This window comes from Prinia subflava, chromosome 8 (assembly GCF_021018805.1).
Source record: "Prinia subflava isolate CZ2003 ecotype Zambia chromosome 8, Cam_Psub_1.2, whole genome shotgun sequence".
Classification (NCBI taxonomy): Eukaryota; Metazoa; Chordata; class Aves; order Passeriformes; family Cisticolidae; genus Prinia; species Prinia subflava.
This window is the reverse complement of record NC_086254.1, coordinates 36,758,548-36,773,884: the sequence shown is the minus strand read 5'-3', so window position 1 is coordinate 36,773,884 and position 15,337 is coordinate 36,758,548. Positions and strand designations below refer to the sequence as shown.

At 46.2% G+C, this 15,337-nt stretch overlaps 1 protein-coding gene across 2 annotated transcripts in view; it reads left to right on the top strand.

Moving 5' to 3' along the window:
- The window catches only part of LOC134554265 (rho GTPase-activating protein 39-like), a 57,003-nt gene that overhangs the window by 10,112 nt on the left and 31,554 nt on the right, over positions 1 to 15,337 (top strand). The window contains exon 2 of one of the 2 annotated variants that reach the window (XM_063404795.1): positions 10,860 to 11,037. The exons of the other annotated variant lie outside the window; for it this stretch is intronic. The gene's annotated coding sequence lies outside the window, so the exon portion shown is untranslated. The remainder of the gene's footprint in view (positions 1 to 10,859; positions 11,038 to 15,337) is intronic. 2 annotated transcript variants of the gene reach the window in all.

Here is a 15,337-nt window from a genome sequence, read left to right as displayed (position 1 = left end):
GTGCTAAAGGATCTTAAATCTGAAATTGCTGAGATACTTTTATGTGTATCCTGCTGCTAAAGTGCCCTTGTTATCACATAAATTTGTGGTGGCAAATGCAGTGGCATTTTTAAAAGTTGAGAGTCTTGAGGAAGTTGGGGAAGTAGCTCAGTATTTGTCCAGGTGCGCTGCTAGGTGTCTTGGTTTGAAAGACAGATATCTGCTAGGAAGGGGGCAGGACCTCCCTAGAGATGGAGAATTCAAATCCCCTCCCTCCAAATTATTCCAATTAAAAAAAAATTAAAGGAGCTTTCAGACAGAGGTATGGGGGTAGGAATAACAGTTCTTTACTAGTATATATGACAAAATGACAAACAAACAACAACTACAGCATCAATAATAAACAGAACCAAGAACCTTGAGGGCTTTCTTTTACAAAAGCCCAGAGCAGTTTGATCTGGGTGCCCCTGCAGGACTCCGAGAGGCCGAACTGGAAGGAAGGAAAAGTCCCGGGCTGGTGGATGAGATGAGGAGCTCTGCGCTGGCAGCTGGAGCAGCAGGGGTGTCCCGGCAGGGCTGGGCAGTGCAGGGCTACAGAGTAGCAGGAGAGCCTCAAAGCTCCGAAGAAGCAGCGGCGGTGGGGGGAGAGGCTGGAGAAAGCGAGCTCAGGATTCCTGGGTACAGGAGCAGATGACGATAGATTTCTGAGGATGAGGCAGAGGCAGAGGGCAGCCTGACCATCCTCCTCGGCGCTGAGAGCAAGAGTGCCTCCCCCTTCCCCAGATCTGTCTTTTTGCCTTTCCCAAAGCTCATCATCTCTCCCCTCTGAGGGACACTCCCAGGGACTCAAAAACAATAGGTGTAGCCTTGTGCTGCCATATCCCTCAAGTACTCCTTTTGTTCTGACTAAGTAGTCATCAAGGCCTCTTGGAAACTTATGGGAAAAAATTCTGTGAGAAGAAAAAAAAAACAAATCTAACCCCCAACACTGGGGAAGGGCTGTGAGGAATAGTTAGGGTTCTATGGACTATTTGGTCTGACCCCTGTGCCTAAATCTCTGCAATGAAGAACAAGTTTATCTTGTTCATCAAGACATCTTCTTTTGAAGGCATGGCCAAGCACAGCTGCTAGGAGCAGTGTTAGCAGAGCTATTGTGAAGGCAAGCCCTGCCTCTGCTTCATGGACCTGCTGGAGGTGAATGAGTATGCTGGGAGCACAGCCATTAGGCCTCATGTATCTGTGTTTTCAGACAGCCTTTTGCAAGTTTGTCTGCCAAAGGCTTTTAAGAGAGTCACCGCGGGCAGGGAGGATCTTGTTATGGACCGAGACCTGCTGAAAGCATAGACTGCAAAGGGTAGGGCTTACTGGTAATTTTCCAGCCTACTGAAGTCAGCAGCAAGGCCCAAGAAACTGGTGCTGTGAGTATTTTGCACCTTATGGGTAACCTCAGGTGTAGAGGGGTGCAGTGACATTCCCAGGTTTGCAGAGGATCCTCAATTCCTTCAGTGGGTTGAATAGCTCACCGAAGCTGAGGAAATCCATAAGAACCTCACAGAACTGAGGAAGTGGACTAATATGTGACAGATAAGCTTCAGTGTAGGAAGACATGATGAACAGGGAAAAATTACTTGTACTGGGGTACTCAGCCTGGAACTAGTGGTTATAGCTTGAGAAGGAGCTTGGAGTTATTGACAGTTCTCTGAAATCATCAGTTCTGTCTGTGATGTTAGCCAAAGAAACCAATCAGTTTTGGTCACCATCAGCAAGGGAGTTAATACCAAAGCAGAGGGCATCAATTTGATCCTCTCTAACACTTTGTTCATGTCTTGGAGGCTGCATGCTGTTCTGATTTCTGCACTGTGAGAAGGCCAGTGGTGTTAGAAAGACTGCAGTGAAGATAAATAAAATTACTAAGGGACAGAGCAGCTGCATGGTATGCAAAGTCATGAAGGTTTAAATTTAAAAGATGGGGACAGTGTTTCCCCTTTTTATGGATTAGTTGAGTTTTTTCTACCAAGTCTTGTGGCCCTAGAACTATAGGCACTTCATGAAACCTAGAGGAGATTGGTTTATAGCAGATAGGAGGAAGGCCATATATTTTACACGATCTGTGATGAACTTCTGATTTCAGTGTTCTTGAGGGTCGTGGATGCAAAAGACATCATCAGGTTGAAAAAGTATTTGGGTAAACTTATAGACAGCCAGTCTGAAATAGTTACTAGGAAGAACAGCCAGCCATGTGCCTTTACCATCTGAAATACACATGTGGATTCCTGAGCAGTGAGGGAGAAGATGGAGAAAGGGCATGACTAGGCTTATGTGTTTTGCTTAACAAATCTATTTTAGTGTCTCACCTGTAGGCAAAATGGAAGGGGCACTTAGTTTTACCAAAGGTGCATGTCTTATGCTCTTCAAAGTTTCTAGAAACCAGTATTAAGTGGGAACATGAATGGCTATGACATGTTAGGGAAGAGCCAATATGGCTTTTATAGACCTACACTGAGCTATGTGACTCCACTGGTACTTGGAAGGTGTTTCCAAGTACATGGCACGGGTGATCAGGTGGGGTGGTCTAGTAGACCTCACTGAAATATTTCAGCACAGGGCATCAAGGAGAAGTTCATCATGGGTGAATAAATGATTAAAACATGGCTGTAAAGATGAGGAGTACAGAGGAGGAAAGTCCTGGTGGAGCCAAGCTGGGATCTCTGCTGCTCACGGTGTTTGTACCTGATCTAGAAATGGGGATGAAAGTAGTGGCTGGGGAAGAGCAGATGAGGGAAGAAATCCTGAGCACTGAAATTCAGGAATGAGTTGAGGGTAACAGGTGGTTCTGGAAAGTATTAGCACCCTGTGTATGCTCCGTGCTTGGCAGTGCTGCAAGATGGGAAGAGGAGGCTGGGAACTGCAAAGAGGGAAGCAAAGGACAGAACAGCACAACACTATTGTGGTCTGCTGCCATGTTGGATATTGAATGTGAGGTCATCCCATCCTGGATGAGGCCTTGCTTTAAGTGCTTCTACAGTTTTTTGCTCTTATTTTTTTTATCAGTAAAAAATACTATGTATTGGGTACATAGTATTTGGCAGATGAAGACTGTCTAGATGGATATCAAATAAAAAGGCCAAGTTGAATGTGGTCTCGGTTTCTGCCCCAATCCATCAACCATGCCATTGCAGAAGGACCAAGAGTGGTGCCTGCTTTGATGTCTTCCTGAATTTGTCTGTTTTTTGCTGTCTTCCTTGCCACTGCTGAAAGTGAAAAGCTCTGTTTTGGACTAAACACAAGCTAATAAATGTCTGGGTTTTGGTGGGAGAAAACAAAAGGAACTTGTTATGGGCACCAAATCAAGACATGTATTGTTCTCACCCCTCTGTTCACTGTTACCATGTATAGCAATTACTGCCATGGCAACACATATTTTCATGAACCAGCCAACCAGCCAAGATCTTCCAGGGCTGCAACATAACTTCAGATACTTGCTCATTGTGATGCTATTAATAACTGTGCTCCCCCACCACCACCCCATCGTAGCCAGGAAGCTGCTTCTTCCTTATGTACCAAGTGCAAGGAATAAGCTCCTTTTAAATCAATTGTGGGGAGAAGTGACACTGCGGATTTCCTGTATTTTTTTTGTCTGGAGATCCTGTCTAGTGCTGCCAGCTCTGCAGCCACCCACTGAGCTGAGCTGTCTCTTTTGTGCCATTTATAAGAAAGTGAAGTGTCAATTTTCTTTTTAATTAATTTTCTTTTTCTTTTGTTTTTTTCTTTTCTCGCCTTTCTTTAAACCAGGACAGACAGATGACACATATTTACTCCTCCAGCTATGCAAAGTAGCTTAACTGTTTATTTCAGATTGACTTGGTCAAGGGAAGAACCTGGCACAAATCAAACATAATCTGGGCCAGGTTCTGGTCTACATAATTTCTTTACTTATCTCCTGGTTATTTAAGCAAGAGAAACCCTGAGTATTTAAAATTGCAGCTCAAACTGTTCTTGGCACTAGTTGAACTTATGTGCATAGCATGCCTGCATGAATCTCCTCTGAATTGGAACTGTGTCAAAAATACCATCACCAGGGTGGTGTTTTGGCTCTTTTTAAGGAGCTGTGAAAAAGGTGAAACCTGGGCTTTTTCTTAAGATGGTGGTTCCACTTGAGCCTGAGCATCTGTGAAGGGCTGCAGTGGGTTCAAACTAGGGTCATGAGTCTGTCCCCAGCTCTGGTTCTGGGTGTACATAAGTCACAGCTGCAGTACTCCAGTTTCATCCCTCCAGAGGAAGGAGTAGTTTCGCCAGACTAGTCTCCTCTGCTTCAGGGAGTTCACTTTTTTTCTTCTGAAGTGTAGCTATTAACTGTAAAAGCTCCCTCCCCTTCCTCACCAACTTGAAAGTTTTTTTGCCAGTCTTGAAACTTACAGCTTTGGATATCGCTGTCTTTGATGTTACATTTTCCCTGATATCCCTGACCTGCTGGATTGATAGCCCTACTGTCATTAACTGAGAGAAAAAGATATAGTGAAAACAGGGAATTCTTTATCCTAGCAACATCCTTGGGGAGGCTGAAGAAATGAGCATATGCTCTGCAAAAGGTTTGTCCAAAGCAAGGAGTAATTGTGATGTCCACATGTGACTGCATCCTTCTTTTATTACTGGTCTCTCCATTTCTTGGGAGAGTCTGTTCAAGGTAATACCTCCAGAGGTGCTGCCAAGGGCTAAGTTTTCCTGGGGAGACAGCTGCAGCCCAGCTGTTTTTTCCTGGGTGTTATAAATGCCAATCCAATTTTCTAATTGAAATATGATTTGGTTTATTAAAAATCAAATTACAGAATTATCGGTAAAATCAACAAGCGGAGTTACGGTGACGATAACTGGGGATCGTCAGAGGGTGAACTGGAAAGCAGCCTCTATCGCACTGCAGTCCGCCAGTGTTCACGAATTGGCCCCGTCTGGGGTCCAGGTTTTATACAGTTTATTTTGCCCCTGGCATAAGATTTCCCCACAGTTCTTTGTTTGCCGTAGGACTGCTGAATGAGGTTTCCTATGGGAGGGAGAAGTGTCAATTTCTTTCTCAGGTGGGGGAATGGAAGATGAAATTTTTGAATGGACAGGCCTTCCACTCCAGTGATCAGCAAGGTGGTGAAGCTCTGATGACTCTGCTGCCTCTGGGAGGAGAACTGATTGCTTATCTTAATGTGTCCTGCCACAGTTCGTCAATTTGTGTCTGGCTGGAACTAAGGTTACATTCCACATAACATATTTACAGTTTGTATTTATGATTTAACATACTATAATCCATAAGAACACGAATTAACCCACTAGATTTATCACACTGGGCATCTTCAAGACTGAGACTTTCTGAGAGCCTTTGGTGATTGACAGTTATTTGCCACAAACTGCCTTGTGGACTCTTGGGAATCATAGAATATGCTGAGTTGGATGGGACCCATCAGGATCACTGAGTCCACCTCCTGGCCCTGCATAGGACACCCCAGTTATCCCATCCTGTGCGTGAGAGCGTTGTCCAAATGCTTCTTGAGCTCAGACAGGCTCGGTGCTGTGACTGGTACCCTGGGGAGCCTGTTCCAGTGCTCAGCCACCCATTGGGTGCAAAACTTTTTTCTGATATCCAACCTAAACCTCCTCTGACTCAGCTTCATGCTGTTTCCTCAAGTCTTGTCACAAGAGAGGACTGGTCACAGGAGAGAAGAGATTGGTACCTGCTCCTCTGCTTCCTCTTGCGAATGTGTTGAAGACCACAATGAGGTCTCCCCTGTTTAATCCCATCTTTGTTTCTATTACATGGTGAGAGCAAAGGCGAATTTGGGGCTTTAACTAATTGTGCTTTGTTTTGTGAAGTCTTACATCTGCAAGATTGAAGAGATGTTCAGCTTTAAAAAAGCTGTGGCTACATTTTAAGGCAAGGTCAAGCTCCTAAGTCCTGGTTTCTCATTAAATCAAGCCAGAGCTTGTTAATGACAAAGCACTGGAACTATACATTACTTTGGTTTACTTGGAGTTCAAGGTGTTACTGTAGTCACTGCTGGTCTTGCAGATGCAAGTGTGTAGCAGGCAAAGCAGAGGCTGAAATACAGCTCATGGGAAGTAACTCCTACTCGCATTGTAATGTAGAGACAATCAGGAAAAGAATGTCAGTTTGGGGCAACAATTAAGTATGCCTTTCCTTTTGGAGGAAGCTTTTTTCATGGTTTATTACATCAGAATAAAAACAATATAAAATAGTCAAACATGGGTTGTGTTTGTCATCCCAAACTGAGAATTCACTCAGGGATAGGTGAGCTTTCCAGAGCTGGAGCTGTTCATAGAGCAGGGACCCATTTGCCTCCGTGTGGGGCACGTGTGCAGGAGGGGAAGTTCTGGGGCTGCAGGAGAGACCAATGCTGTGGGTCCAGTGCATTGGCTTTGCAATATCCTGACTCTGTTGTGTCCAATATGCTTGTTGTTCAGCAGTTCCTGTAGGCAAAACAAATGGAAGGACCTCTTTTCCATGTGATATTTTCTTACTTACTGTTTTATAAAGAGTTCATGAACCTTGTGCCTGAGGTTTTCAGCTATTTACCTACTACCTCTCCTTCTTTGACAGAGGAAATGGGTGTGCTTTGGGCTAGAGAAAATGATGACACTGAAGTGGCTCCTCCGCACAGCGTCCTGTTGGGATGAGCTTCCTGATGGCAGCTCACAGTACGGGAGAGAGTTGTTTGTTTGCAGATGGTTCTTCCTTTGACTTGCTGCCAACCTGCTCCTATTCTTTGCCTTTGACTTGCAACCAAATTCCTCTGCCAGTCTGGTGTTGCAGTGGTTAACTTGACTCACACATAACAAACTTGGACAGGTAATACTGTCAAGAGCCTCACTGCATTTGTTCCTTCATGGTTTTTTCAACAGAGTTGGCAGATACAGCTGCAGCTGAGAGATTTGCTGAAAAACAAAACAGCCTAAAAAAGTTTTGATGAAACTGTTATATTTTTTTGTGCTTTTATCCCACGGTGTTTTATGGACTCTGCTGTCTGGGAAATGACTTGGTCTCTTGCTGTGGCAGTGTTGTGCATGAGTTTTCAAGGGACCATGTTTTTCAGCTCAAAATACCTGGCAGTCCTTTAAATGAAGAGAGAGAGGGACATTATTTTGCTAACGTCACACTTCAAGGAATGTACCTGCCTCAGATTCATAGCTTTGCTGAATGGTGCTTGAAGACATTGTGCTCCATAATCTGGCTGTTCATAGGGCATCCTCTGCTGGCATCTGGGATGACACTGTCCAGTTATGCATGGCCTGGTGGTGCAGGTTCTCCACCCTGTAATTACAGTCTTTGTCTCCTCCTGTTCCTAACCACTGCCAGCTCATGTGCTGCCTTTAGAAAAGCTAAAGTTATCACGGTTTTTTATGGTCTGGTGGAGTTATTTTAGGTCAGAGGTGGGTGTGTTGAGAGGTCCATAAGTCCCCAACTGCATGCTCTCACTATGGTGGCCATTCAGTCCTGAGGACCTGGCTGATGGGTTTCCCTTTGCAGGTTCTGGAAGTTTCTTTTCTGTTCCTATCTTTCCCCTCTTCACCCTCTGACACTGTTCAGAAATCTCTGTAAACATTTTCTTGTCATTGCTCAGTGTTGCCTTCTGCAGCAAAAAAACATCCCTGTGTGTGATGCAAATGAGCCTTGAGAGCTGGCTATTTACGTTGTTCTGTTGTGGCTGCTATAGGCTCTCTATTCCCTTCAGTGAAGATGGCACAAAAATGGTTGTTCTTTTGCCCTCCTGTATGGGGAAACTATGCTGCACTGCAGTGTGTTTATTTCTATGCAGTACCTGGCATCACTGAACCCAGGATGATCCATGTATAGAAATGACAAAGTTCAGTCACTGCTCCGTCCTGCTCCTTGCACAGTGTGCAGGTTGTGGGTTGCTCCCAAGGTTATGGAGTAATTGCTGGGTTTATGCAGTGATGCAGCTTTTCTAAAACAGCTTCTGACTGTAGAGCCTCCTATTCCCAGACTGCTTTCCTTGACATGCCGTCTGAGGCAGCAGCTGCTGTTCTGGCTGCAAGGCCTTTGTGGCCATGCTGGGAGGAATCCCTGAAATTCGTAGTGGTGACATAGGAGGTCGTGAAGAGTAAATCTCAGTCCTGAAGCAGCTGGGCAGCAAGCTCGATAAATCAAAACCTTTGTCAGTAATTGTAGGATGACAGGGCAGTGGGTGCTGCTGTGTCCTTGAAATAGCAGGGTGATGTGACATTACTTGCTTTGGCCCAGGGAGAGCACTTGACATATGCTGCTTCTCCAGGGCTCTGGGCTTTTGCCCTACGTCATTTTGGCAGGTACGACTTCTTCACCTCATTCTTGCAGCTTAAGAGCATGATGCTTTTCACCCAGGGTGCAGCTTTGTCAGCACTGGGAAATGTCATCCTGCTTAGGTCCAGTTTACATCTGTGGAGGTGTGGGGGTCTTACAGGTCTGTGGAACCATGTTCAGCCTTTTAGTCACTGACCAGGGTTTCAATCAGCAGGTAGTGCTAAGCAGTGCTGGGGCCCGTTCAGAAGATAGGAGACTCAGGGGTTCTATCTCCATCTTTTCCTTTGGTTTATATGCATCCCCCTTAAAAAAACCCACGAACAACCCAGGCTTGGTTTTAGTGTTTCATTCATGCTGGAATGCTCTTAGCCTCTTTGAGTGCCGTTGTGGGCAGATCCTGTATGGCTTGGTGCCTTCCAGACACTCTCAGAAGAGGATGAAGCTTGGGTCTGCTTCAACTGGCATCATTTGTCTTGGCTTAATGTGACCCAAGGAGACATGGAGAAAATAGATCTATGACCTTGGGTGCCTGCCTGCACAGATTTACATTCCTGTAATGATGTGGCTGGTGCAGCTGGCGATGACCTTGCGTGAGTCCTGCCCCCTTTGGTAGAACCCTGTACAGATGGGATGGCCGTGGTGATGCTCACTGAGCCATACTTGCAGTGTGCCTGCACAAATGGTCATTGAAGCTAGGGGCATCGCCATGGGGGTGATGGGAAGGCATCAGGCTGTCTCCTTGGGGCTGAGCCCAACATGCTGCCATGGGGTAGCACCAGGGGTGGAAGGTAGGCAGGATGCATACCAGCCATGGTCATCATTTATTGCTGAACTGGCAGGTTGTCCTGTAGTGCCTTCACCTAAGCAATTGTGAAATACTTCCTGTCTAGGATATTGATAAAATTGAAGTTTTCCCATGTAAATCCTGTCTGTTGGGGACAAAGTCTAGTTATGAGTATGTTGAGATGGGATACAGTCACTGTCAGGTGCAGTGGTGCTAGTATCAGTCTCAGTCCTGGTCCCAATCCATTGACAGACCTGGCCATGTATTAGAGTCAGCGGTGTAATTTTGGGTCTGGTCTGGCAGACCATGGCAAAAATAAGCAGGATGGGAATGATGGAGTGCCTGAAAGTAGAACTTTAATGGTGGTCCGATCACAAACTCAGCGACTGCATGGTTTGGGAGGCAGCATCCAAAGACCCAGGGCCATGCTTAACTTAACAATATATAAGGTTATCTGGGGGCAGGGGTCCAGTCCTGAACGGGAGACAGAGGCCTGACTTTATATGTCAAAGGACCAGAACCAATGGAGAACTAGGACTAGAGACATGACCTATTTTGGAATGATGCCATCAATGTCCTAATTTCCATATCCTGCCTCCTATGGTCTCAGGTTTCTGTATAGGCTACCTGGGCTAAGGTGTTATCCATCTCAGCTAGCTCAGTCACCACAACTATGTGTCCTGGGATTGATGCAGCCTAAGGCTGTGCAGGTAGGAGACCAGCACTGAGCTGTGCCATGTCTCAGCTCCCTGCCAGGGCACCTTGTGTCCCCTGGGCAGAGGCTGTCCTGCTGGCACTGAGCTTCCCCCCACAGCTCTGCCTTCCAGCAGCTGTTATTTGGATGCAGCTGTGGATGCATGTAGCACATTTTGGAAGGAAAGGGGATAAAAACTGCCAGGTTTTTTTCTTTTTTCTTCTGCAACTTGTTCTTAAATGCTCAGCTTAAATTTCAAAAGGAAAAATAACCCTGCTGAAGCTTTCATTGAGCTTAGGAGGTGCCACTGTATCTGGGGCAAAACAGAGCTTTGGGGAGGCTGTTTAAGTAGTGGAGTTTTGGGCTTGTGCTCTGACCTGCAAAATGAAACTCCAGCCATAATGGCAGGAGTGATCTATGGTATGCCATGACAGCAGCTTGGGGGTTGGACAGGGTGTCAGTGCAGGTCCTGTAGCCCAAGGAAGCTGGCTCACTTTTCTGATGTGGCCTGAGGCTCAAGCTCCACAAATGATTTTGCTTCTCAGCATGTGAAACTGGGGCAGACAGGCAGGAGAGGCTGACTGCCAGATGTGTGTCCCTGGCCAGCCTGTGGATTGTTGCAAAGAGTAGAGGGAAGCACCTGTGAATTTCTTGATGCTGAATACTTTTTGACATGTCTTCTGCCTTCTCCTGAGGCTGCAGTGGCCACAGCTGGTCTCTAGCTATAATACAGCCCAAGGTGCTCACCCTCAATGACAATTTGGGGGCAGAGAGAAGGCCTCCAAGGAAGCGGCAGGTAGACTTCTGTTGTCTCTGACAGAGGAGCTGCAGCAGGAGCCTGTGGTGATTGTAGTCCTCCAGTGAAGAGCTGTGCCCAGTCTGCATCGCCAAGATTTTTTTAACAGGAGTGGATTTCACTGCTCCTCCTGCCCTCACGTGCAGTTTCCTTTAGTGTTGGTTTGAGCAGTGCCCTGGTGCCTGTGTCTCCAGTACACGACCTCCTCCTGCTCAGAGTGCCGATCCAGCAAGTGCTTTATGTTTTGTCTCAAAGCCTTGAAAACAGGGATGTTTTCTGTCCCTTGGTCTTCCCTCTGTTGCAGAATTCCCCGTCCTGTGAAGAGGAGGTGAAGAATGGAGTGGGAATGAGCAGCAGTTCAAGCTCTTCCTGTCCCTTTGGAGTGTTCTCTGTGTGGCTCTGGGGAGTGATTTCAGGACCCAAATCAGTCCAAGCCTGGTGTGCTGCACTTAGCACCAGAGGGATGATGGAGAAACATGAAGGTTAGTGTGGGAGTGTCTGTGCTGCCCTCCCTTCTCCCTGCTGACCTACAGGGCTCTAAGGTGCCTGTGCATCCATTTCCTGGTTTAGGGCAAATTTGGGAGGAAACTTCAGAATGGGGTCCCTCCAGAATAGCAAATGCAAGTGGCCCCTCCCACAAATGATTCGGGAAAAGATTTCCTTGGAGAAAAACGGGAAAAACAATTTATTTAACAATCAAAGTATCCACAAGCACAAAAACAATTGAATAATATGAAACAATAAAACCTTTTGCTGTCTGAAGAGATGGCAAACCCAGAAAGTCCCTGTCGTAAAGTGTAGCTCAGCTCATGCAGTCTCTTATCAGTCCCTCTGGTGCTGGAAAATACCAAGGTCCAGGCCCCAGTGGGCCACAGGTATGAGATCCCGGTGTCTCTCTGGGTTTTTAGTCCAGGACAGGTTTAAACACTCCCAAGAAAAAGGAAGAAAAAACAGTCCAGGAAGCTTCTCTGCCTCAGCAAGCTAAAAACGAACTAAAAGCAAAGGAGATCTCTGTCCCGCTCGCTGTCTGTGCTACAGACAACGCAGTCCAGGAGCAGAATGGGGAGGAGTGAGTGCAGTTTCTGAAAACAAACTCCGCTTCTCTTTCTCCCCACCTCGCTCTTGGAACCAGTCTTAAAGGTACAGAACATAATATCCAACATAAACAGAGCAGACGACTGGGGATACAAGCATCATAAAGTCACCCTAAGACAATCCATCCCATCCAAGGCTCAGGTACTGGTCTTGGGTTGTCAGGCCTTATGCCTTTGAGATTGTTCTGGATTTTATTTTAAGCTGATTATTATTGTGGCGTGGCTTGTCATGGTCTCTGTCCTTCCTTATGCCCCTCCTCTCTCCTTTTACAGAGACCCCAGAGGGCCCATCTCATCTGTGTCCCAAAAGTCCTTGTTTCTTACTTCTTTCTCTCTGAGACAGGATCTTGGGGGATTTGCTGGTAATTTTGGTGTTGCCCTAACCCGCTCCTGTAGAATAAGCTACCCCTTTGCTATCTTTTCTGCTCTGGATTTGGGGTGAATCGAGAGGCTAATAGCAGCAAGATGGAGCCAGCAATGCTGGTACCTGGGCTGGAGGAAAGTTTGGGAAAGCCAGGAGAGAGGCAAGTGCCAACAGAGTCTAATCAACCAGAAAGCCACCAAGTTTCCCATCTGACATCTTCGTCTTTGAAAATACCACCTAGCAGAAGGTTTAGGGCTTTGGTTGTGCTTGGTGGAGGGGTTTTTTGGTGTTTTTTTGGGGAGGTGTTTTGTTTGTTTTTAATTAAAAACACCAAAGTAATGAGATGCTTTTTGTGGTAAGATCTTTTCCAGGCTTTCTTGTACCCCTAACCCACCCAAACTATGGTGTTATTCTCTCTTGTCAATGCAGTGTGTTGCCAGGCTGGGCTCTGCTTTCAGAGGCCTGCCCGTGTTCTGCTCGTGCTGGAGCTAAGTGTATATGCTCAGGCTTTAAGCAATCAGTGTTTGTTCTGGATTTTCACAGTGTCATCTGTCTCTGGCAAAGCAGAGGCTGGTTTGCTTGCATAATGCTTATTTTAAGGAGCAGGAGAGTTTTATGAAGAGGCTGACATTATTTTTTACTTCCTCTATAATATTTGTTAGAAGGAGATATGTGTAGGAGAAAGATGTTGATTATATGTATATACACATATATATACATATACAAAAGTATATATGTATGTGTAGGAGAAAGATGTTCGTTTGGGGTACTTTTTTCATCCTAAGATGTAAATTACAGCTTTTCTGGACTCAGCTAAGAGACAGCAGTGAATAAAGCCTGAATTGTCTAATTCAGCTGAAGGAGGATTACCATAAGAAGCTGATGCTAGAGACCATCTGGAGGCTCTCTGCAGCTCTAGGATAGAGATTTTACAGCCTTGTCTTGGCTTTGATATGCAAATCTGAGTGAATCGGAGCCACCTGGAGGTTGCACTTGGTTTCTCACCGTCTGTACCAAGTGAATTTTTCTGAGGTCACTTTGCCTGTTGTGCAAAAGGTGAAGGAGCAAGTGTGATTGTCTTAAAAAAATTCTGTGGTGATGTTTGGTTTCTTGAACACAGCCCAGGCTGTTCTTCACTTATCCAGGAGCCTGGACCCACAGAGAAGCAGCAGTAGAGCCTCTGGGATGGTACCCCTCCCCATTCCTGAACTGGTTTGCCATAGTCTTTTAGAGGACTCAGGATGGTGAATGTATCATTGTCCGTACAATGAAAGAGGATTTGAACTCGTCTCTGTGGGGCAGATAATTTCAGATACCCAACCCCATCACCCCAATTGTTTGCTACAACAAGTAGCCCTGCACACACTTCCTTGCCTTTGGCTGGTATCACACTATGGCCAGTCTCTGGGAATTGTACTTCATTCTGTGTGTGATGGACAAACTTCGTTCCTCCTCCCCAAGGAGGACCTGTTAACAAGGCACTTAGTTTTGGCATTGGCACATCGTCAGCTGGATTATCTCTGATGATGGCAACAACTGGCATCTTTGTCTTGGGTCTAGCTTTGAGTATGCTGCAAGCCTCCATTGAGGGCATTAGTCTTGAAACATCCCACTTGGTATGGAGCCATGTTTGGCCAAGAAGGACTTATCCCCAGCTCTTTGCAGGGCTCATCCCAAAGAAGGAAAGTGAGGGACGAAGGTGGGATCTTGGCTTGAAGTACAGAAATCCAAAAATTACAGAGCACAGAAGAGAAATGGGAGACCAAGTCATAAGAGGTCTCCTTGTAGCCACACAGAGGGGTTTGTTGACAGCATGGTGTGAAGCTCCCAGAAGCAGTTGATAGCACCAAGGCTATCCGTGGTGCTCTCTTCCCCTTGCTGGATGTTTGCCTTCTCAAACTGGTGCTGAGCAGCTTCCACAGGAGGGGCTGGAGATCACATCAAGCTGATCTTGAGCTGAAAGCTCTGGCTAGGAAAACATCTCTACTGTTCTTACCTTTTTACAGCCTTGAAAAGAACTTGTGGTATCCCAGGACTGTACTTGGCTGCCTGGGCTGTCTTGTCACTTGGGTGATGGTGGCGGGAGAACGACCTCTCCTGTGAGGGAGTGGCTGTTTGCCTTCTTGGGGTTCCTCAGCTCTTCCTAGAAGTGACTCTTCTCCTGTATCTGGTCCTGCTCAATTCTCTGTAGTTAAAAAAATATTACTCTTTCCTATGCCTCCTATTATGCATTTACAGTCTTTGTGAGAAAGATCTAGTCAGGGGATGCTTGCAGATGCCCTTTCAGGATGAAACACTGTTTCTTAAAAATTACTGTTATTATTTTTTATTCCGAGACTTTGCCAAGCAGGAGTGGCAGCCAGGAAGAACTCAAGCTAGTTTTGAAGGAGCAAAGTTTGTATATGTCCATCTCCTGTGTCCTTGAGGCCTTGACAGAGTGCAGCTCTTATCTGTACTGTCTATGACAACACTTCATAAACAAAACAGCTGCCCATCTGTGAGACGAAGCCTTCAGATGGGACCAAATCTGCCTGCCTACATGAGATGTGATTATGTACAAAAAGCCTCCTCCTGCTTTTTGCATGCCTGGTGCACCATCCTGTTCACCCTGCTACTTGGGGGCCCTGCCACTCCTCCAAAACATCAGCATGCTCGAGGCACAAACCTTCACAGCAAGGGGGGCTTTGCTTGCTGGAGTGAGCAGCTGGAGCAGTGTCCTGTTTCCCAGTTATGAGGTCTGGAAAATATTACTTAGGACACACAGGAAGCTCCTGGAATTTTTAACAATACAGGAGGATGCACATTGGGAATGTGGATTGCTTTTGGAAACGAGTGGTGATTTTGTTGAAATCCCTCCTCTTTGCAGACTCTGGTGACTGTGTTAGTCCCCAGGAGCCATTGTGATGCCAGCAGGCTGCCTGTCCTGTGCTCAGGCAGCGGAGGGCTTTGTTCTGGGACTGCAGATGGGGCCTGCCGGCAAGTCCTGTTTGAGGACACTGGGTCCCAGTAGCTGAGATGAACCAAAACCACTGTTGTGATCCTGCTAGTGGGAGCAGGCGCTGCAGTGCTAGTGGGAGGGGGTGCACACTCTGTGGCTGCTGCATCCCTCCACACTTGGAGCTGAAAGGACAGGGAAAAGTGTTTTCTAAACCATCCCCAGGAAAATTCTTTAACCTTGTAAAGTGGAATATGATTTTTTTTTAATGTGTGTCCAAGTTGCAGCCTTATCTCTGCAATCCTGGGTTTGTCATGTCTTTCCAGAGTTCCTGATGTTATGTTTGAGGTTTGTGTGACAGCCTGGGTCTGACCCTGTTCCAGGAATGT